Source organism: Monodelphis domestica, chromosome 3 (genome assembly GCF_027887165.1).
Source record: "Monodelphis domestica isolate mMonDom1 chromosome 3, mMonDom1.pri, whole genome shotgun sequence".
NCBI lineage: Eukaryota > Metazoa > Chordata > Mammalia > Didelphimorphia > Didelphidae > Monodelphis > Monodelphis domestica.
Window position 1 is genome coordinate 332,400,366 of NC_077229.1, and position 8,027 is coordinate 332,408,392.

The following is an 8,027-nucleotide window of genomic DNA, read 5'->3' on the forward strand; positions in this document are numbered from 1 at the left end:
GAAGAGAAATAAAGTGAAAAAGAGTTTTAATTATAGAGTGGGAATTCCAGAGGGCACAATGGAAGGGACAAACAGGAAGTGAGTTCTTTCCATGGTTGCATGATTCACATTTTCTCCCTCCTCTCATCCCTTCCTCCTCCTGGAGCTAATAAGCAATTCCACTGGGTTATTATACATATTTATCACTTGAACCCATTTCCATATTATTCATTTTTATAAAAGAGTGATCCTTTAAAACTAAAATCCAAATCACATACCCATATAAACAAGTGATAAATCACTTGTTTTCTTCTGAATTTCTACTCCCATAGTTCTTTCTGTAGATGTGGATGGCATTTTTTCTCTTAAGTCCCACAGAATTGTCCTGAGTCATTGCACTGCTATTAGTAACAGTCAATTACATTTGATTGTCCCACAATGTTACAGTGTCTGTGTACAATGTTCTCCTGGTTCTGCTTATTTCACTGTGCATCAGTTCCCCCCTTTTTTTTTAGTTTTTATAGAAATCCATTATACAGTTTTCATACTGTATAACATATGCTATATAATCTGTACTATATAATCTATTTCATATAAAAAGAATATATAATTATCATACAGATTTAATAGAAATCCATCAATTCATCATTCCTTTTAATAAAATAGCATTATATCACCATCATATACCACAATTTGTTCAGCCATTCCCCAATTGAGGGACATCCCCTCATTTTCTAATTTTTTGCTACCATAAAGAGCACAGCTATAAATATTTTTGTACAAATAGGTCCTTTCTCAGTTTTTAAAAACCTCTTTGGTATATAAATTCAGTAATGGTATTACTGGATCAAAGAGCATGCATTCTTTTACAGTCCTTTTGGCATGATTCCAAATTGACCCCCAGAATCGTCATATCCATTCACAGCTCTACCAGCCATGCATTAGTGTCCCAATTTTGCAACATCCCTTCCAACATTTATTATTTCCCTTTCCTGTCATACTGACCACTCTGCTAGATGTAAGGTGGTACCTCAGATTTGTGTTGATTTTCATTTCTCTAGTCACCTCCTTGGGCATTTTGATTGTTTTATTTTGGTTATGGAACTAAACACTTTCCAGAAATTCATGTACTAGTCCTTAAATTTTTGTTTTTCTTCCTGTCTCCATCTTTCTCTACTCTGCCCCTGTATGTCAGTCTCTCTCTCTTCTTTTTTTTCCTTAAAGGGAAAGTGGAAGTCTATGATCTTAGAAAATTCAAAACCATGTTGCCCAAAGGTTAACGAAAGGATAGAGGGCAGGTATAAGGAGACTACAGCCTAATACCAAAGATGATTTGCAGATGAGAGATTATTGGCAGAAACTCCACAAATTGATCATTATATGAACGAGAGAGGTTTTTACTATACTTTGCTGCTGTCAGAACAATCGTTAGTCTTGTTTTCAGCACATTTTAGGAAAAACAACCAAACCTGAGTGCTTACAAAAGGCAGCAATTAAGACAATGAAAGGACTTGAAAACATGTCATAAGGACTGGAGGAAGAAAATGAGAGAACCTGGATAAGAGATAGCTTAGAATGGATATAGTAATTATTTTCATATATCTGAAATACTGTCTTGTGGATTAGGGATTAACTTTGTTGTGCTTGCCCCAAGATAAACTTGCAGAAATAGAAATAAACTTCAGTGACAGATTAAACTTGATGTAAGTGGAAAAATACCTAGCAATGAAAGGGGTCCAAAAGTGGTATGGCCTACCCTGGAAAGTAGTAGGTTCTTCCTTTAGTGGAAATCTTGATAATTTGAACAATCATTTGTTGGGGATGTTGTAGGAAAACCTTCTAGTCAGTCATGGGATAAGAATAGATAAATGGTTCCCGAGGTCTCTTGACATTTAGATTTTTGGATTCTGTGAGTACAGTAAAATATATCATGAAGGATATAGGTGACTAGGAGAAAGAGGTAATCTGACTGCATGTCAGGAATGATGGACGACAGATAGTTGGGTGGATTCTCTGATTTATTAATTATCTATGGTCCATTCTAAACAAGAATCTTAGAATAGGTATGATTTGTCACTTACTACCTGTGAAGATGGGGTTGACTCTCCCCTTGCCTACTTTTAAATTTAATCAACCAAAGCCTGAAGACATCCCTACTTAACAATAAGTAGGGGAGGTTCACAAACCACTTCCTAAAGCTGTTAACACCTTCATAAGTGACTGACTGACCCCTGGGCAGTGCTAAGCAAATTAAAAGACTGTAATTGGCCCCTGTGAAGTGGAAGAAGGGATAGGAAATGATGTGTAAAAAAGGATTTGTTAAATTTATGTGATTGGACTGAATAATTAATTGTTGGTCACCAGGGACTTAATTTCAAAATCCCAAAATGAATTACTCAAGTAAATGGAATCATGATAGTTTATTTTTACAATAGAGGGAGTATATTAAGGAAGAGATAAAAGGGAAGAGAGAGAGATAGAGAAAGCTCCAGCTTCTTCTAAAACAGTTAGAAATTCCATGGCACCAGTCAGTGGAAAGGAATCTTAAGATGATGGGCCTTTCTTGGAGGTTCACACCTCCAAAAAGGGCAAGGAAAAAAGTCAGCTTTTACACTCACCACAGTGACCATCTAAAAAGAAATCAGTCTGAAGTCTCCTGCATGATCTCCTCCAGACAGTCAGCTCCACAGCCAAGTGTCTTCACTCCAAGTCTACGTGTCTGTCTTCCAGTCTCTCAAGTGTCTATCTTCCCTCTAGCTCCAAGAGATTCTCTTCACTCCAAACCCGAGTGAGTCTCTTCCAGTCCAACTCTGAGTCACTGAAGATCCTCTGTGTGTCTCTGTTTCCACCATTTAAAGACCTTTTTCTCTTGTGTCACCTCCCCTAAATTTTACATCTACCAATCACAGCAGACGCTTTTCTCCAGGACTGCCCATTCTTTCACACGTGGGTCACAAACCTCCCACTCAATGTATGAAATGGGTGTTCATACCTTTTTGTGGTTAGTTCACACTTTTTTATAGTTAGTTCATACTTTTCTATGGTTAAAATGAGTAGATCTACTTTAAATACTGGGTTTACACTTTGGGTATTAAAATCTAAAAATAGACAGGGGAGTACAATTTAATTTTCACAATAAAGGAAGAGCTAAGTACCTTCTTTGTTACAATCAGTGGAGAACAAAATCTCATCTTCACAGATTATAAAAGCTCTGAACATCCTGTCTAAGCACACTTTTTCCTTTGGACTTCACCTTGGAGGAGGTCTGGTTTGGGACTTTGGCTTGGACTAGGATTCTGACTCTTGGACTACCTCTGGTAAAACTGCTCTTGGATCTCCTCTTGGTGAGTGAAAAAAGCTGACCCTCCTTTCCTGGTTTCTGGAGATATTAGCACCCAAAGAGGCATCCCTCTCTGAGGAGGCCATGTGGGTGAAATCCTTGCTTAATTCGCCACTGGGCCCTCTGGCTGGGATTCCTGGAGCCCTGCTGAAATGGAGCCAGGCACCAGAGAAAATATTTAGTGTGTTAGGTTAGATATTTTCTCTCCTCCTTTTACATTTCTCTATTTTCACTCTTTCCATCCTTTTGTAAATTAAACTGCTAAAAGTCATTTTTACTTGAGCTATATTAATTTTGTTTTCAATCAGTGACCACATTCTCTTATATTTAGTCCACCCATAAATTTAATCCCTTCATATCTTAGTTAGACCTTGGCCAAATCATTTGATCTACTGGGAATTAGTTTCCTAATTTTAAAAATGAAATGGTCTCTAAATTTTCTACCATAACTGATGCTGAGCAATGAAGGGCTTACAGTGGTGAATGGATATGATGAGATTAAGAATTAATCCAAGTATTTGAGTTCAGTCAGGTTCATGGCTTTATGAACTATAATATTATTTCTGAGATCAGAAAATGAAAAGTATGTTAGGAGAATGCTGTCTAGTGGCCTGATCTGTTTCAGTTGTTTTCTTTCAGAGCCCACCAGATGAAGGATATAAAATACTGTTGGGTTATAACAAAATCCTTTATTCATTATACAATACACATTAACATATATATATATATATATATTTCAAACATGAATGTTCATACATTTATGCAAACATAATTATATATACTTTAGTGAAAATATATGTAGCATGTTCTGCTAAAAACCTCAACATACATTATCTAATTTTATTCATACCATGTTATGAGGTAACTAATGTAAATGTGATTATTCCCATTATACAGATGAGGAAAATAGAACTCAGAAATGTAAAATGATGAGTAGCTAGTAAACGATTAAGCAAGGATTTAACTGTTTAGTGTCAGATGCATTATCCTTATCAGAATACCCTAAGGATGACTGAGATTTTTTAATCGACTTCTATCTTAAACTTCCTTCGTGAGTTCTTACTCCTTACTTGTATGTGAATTCCTTGAGATCTCTTTTCCATTTCTAGTCCCAAGGTTTAGCATGGTGATATGCATATAGTAAGCTCTTAATAAATGTCTTTCAAAAACCACATGATGAGTGATGATATAGAACTAAGAAATCTGTTTCTTTAAAAAATATCTTAAGCATGGTATCAAACTCAGATCTCTTTGCCTTCATTTGTTGCAGAGTATCTTCTGGAAGGGAGTGGAGAAGCCAAGAGTAATATACTGGTCTCTTTGCTGCCAGCTATTGCTTTACAAGGAATGTTGTTCATCTGTAGTATTTTGCTTTTGAAAATTTTTTCTTTTTTCAAAAAAATCAGAATGTTTACATAAAAAATTAAAATCAGTTTATTTCCAACACGAACTTTCAAATAGAAATACTGTTCGGTGTCAAGAAAATTAATGCCTGAGTGTTCTAATACTATATCTGTAAATATGTGTTTCCTACTACCAGGGATAAAAATATTTATAACTCCTCTAATTATTATAATATCATTATACACATATGAACCTAGACAACACTTTTCCCAACAATGAACTCAATAGCTAAAGGGAATAGTGATGGACTTTGAGAAACCTGGTAGGGCAATGCTTGGGGGAGGACAATTTATGTGCTTAAGATAGCTCACAACTATGACGCAGATTTCAATTTATTAGTTCATTCAGTGAGTTCTTGGCTACAAATGTTGCCATAAGTGGTCTCACTAACATGGTACTCTAAGTTTATGCCCACTTTTCTCTTAGTGCGATATATATTTGTGGATGGGATCCAACTTTCTCTGGAGGAAATTTTCTTGTAGCTATGTTATGATATCTTCATAAGTGCCTTCACTATGAGCTAACTATCACTATTGGAGGGCTATTAAGGAAAAATAAAGGAGTATATCCTACAGTTTAATCAGTGCAGAGACAGCCTTGCATTCTGGGAGTAGCAGCTTACCTCAGGGAACACAATTTGCTAGGATAAGTGAAAGCTAGGGAAACAATACTTCAGAAAGTAAAGTAAGACCAGCTGGACTCAATCAGAAATAAGTGGGGTCATAAATTTAAAGATATTCAGGGATGTCACAAAGAGAGGAAGAGTTTAAAATAATCCCAAAGATCACAGATGGTGTTTCCAAAAAAATTAAAGTAACCAAGAGACCAGCCATATATCATGCTCTCTCACTCTCATAAAATATTGATGAGAATGATATATGTGTTTGTGATGGAAATGTAGAATCAAGACTCTAAGCCCACTAAGTTGTTGTATTTGGCATTAGTATATAAGGCTATGTGAAAGAAGACTGAAGGTGTATTAGAAAGTGTTTCTCTGAGGGGAGATATTTTTGTCTTCATTAAAACAATGGGAATTCTCGCTTAATTTGCTGTAATAAATTATACATTAATATTTTGTCATTTTCTCAGAATATTAAAAAGATTCCACTAAGGCACTGTGCTTCACTGACTCTACTTTGTATTCCTCAGTAATCTCTCAATATTTAATATCTTCCTTCATTTTTCTCCTAACTTTGTACACCTTCAAATTATGAGAAAAAAAAAAAAACCCCTCTGGCTTTGCTTTACCTTGACAAAGGGATTTTTCAAGACACCAAGGCTCCATCTCTTCATTTGAATGGCTCTTATTGTATATCTTCAAAAATCATGAATGTATTGGTCAAACAAGAAAATGCAGAATACTGAATTCATGCTTCAATAGAAAGCTAATCTAATCATGTTTATTTTTTAAAGTTTATCACTTTATAGAATAAAATATAGCTTTGATTGGATTTCTTTTCTTTTTTTTTTTTTGCCTAAAATGTAAGCTTTATTTTATTTATTTATTTATTTTTTTAAAATATATTTTATTTGGTCATTTCCAAGCATTATTCGTTAAAGACATAGATCATTTTCTTTTCCTCCCCCCCCCCAACCCCCCATAGCCGACGCGTAAGTCCACTGGGCATTAGATGTTTTCTTGATTTGAACCCATTGCTTTGTTGATAGTATTTGCATTAGAGTGTTCATTTAGAGTCTATCCTCTGTCATGTCCCCTCAATCTTTGTATTCAGGCAGTTGCTTTTTCTCGGTGTTTCCACTCCCATAGTTTATCCTTTGCTTATGAATGGTGTTTTTTTCTCCTGGGTCCCTGCAAGTTGTTCAGGGACATTACACCACCACTAATGGAGAAGTCCATTACGTTCGATGATACCACAGTGTGTTTGTCTCTGTGTACAATGTTCTCCTGGTTCTGCTCCTCTCGCTCTGCATCACTTCCTGGAGGTTGTTCCAGTCTCCATGGAACTTCTCCACTTTATTATTCCTTTTAGCGCAATAGTACTCCATCACCAACATATACCACAGTTTGTTCAGCCATTCCCCAATTGATGGGCATCCCCTCATTTTCCAGTTTTGGGCCACCACAAAGAGCGCAGCTATGAATATTTTTGTACAAGTCTTTGTGTCCATTATCTCTTTGGGGTACAGACCCAGTAGTGCTATGGCTGGGTCAAAGGGTAGATATTCTTTTGTCGCCCTTTGGGCATAGTTCCAAATTGCCCTCCAGAATGGTTGGATCAGTTCACAGCTCCACCAGCAATGAATTAATGTCCCTACTTTGCCACATCCCCTCCAGCATTCATTACTTTCCTTTGCTATTATGTTAGCCAATCTGCTAGGTGTGAGGTGATACCTCAGAGTTGTTTTGATTTGCATCTCTCTGATTATAAGAGATTCAGAACACTTCTTCATGTGCTTGTTAATAGTTTTGATTTCTTTATCTGAGAACTGCCTATCCATTTCCCTTGCCCATTTATCAATTGGAGAATGGCTTGATTTTGTGTACAATTGATTTAGCTCTTTATAAATATGAGTAATTAAACCTTTGTCAGAGGTTTCTATGAAGATTTTTTCCCAATTTGTTGTTTCCCTTCTGATTTTAGTTATATTGGTTTTGTTTGTACAAAAGCTTTTTAGTTTGATGTAGTCAAAATTATTTATTTTACATTTTGTGATTCTTTCTATATCTTGCTTGGTTTTAAAGCCTTTCCCCTCCCAAAGGTCTGACATGTATACTATTCTGTGTTTACCCAATTTACTTATGGTTTCCTTCTTTATGTTTAAGTCACTCACCCATTTTGAATTTATCTTGGTGTAGGGTGTGAGGTGTTGATCTATTCCTAGTCTCTCCCACACTGTCTTCCAATTTTCCCAGCAGTTTTTATGAAATAGTGGATTTTTGTCCCAAAAGCTGGGATCTTTGGGTTTATCGTATACTGTCTTGCTGAGGTCGCTTTCCCCCAGTCTATTCCACTGATCTTCCTTTCTATTTCTTAGCCAGTACCAAATTGTTTTGATGACTGCTGCTTTGTAATATAGTTTTAGGTCAGGGACTGCAAGGCCCCCATCATATGTGTTTTTTTTCATTATTTCCCTGGATATCCTTGATCTTTTGTTCTTCCAAATGAACTTTGTTATGGTTTTTTCTAAATCAGTGAAGAAGTATTTTGGTAGTTCAATGGGTATGGCACTAAATAGATAAATAAGTTTGGGTAGGATGGTCATTTTTATTATATTGGCTCGTCCTATCCATGAGCAGTTAATGTTTTTCCATTTGTTCAAGTCTAGTTTTAGTTGTGTGGCG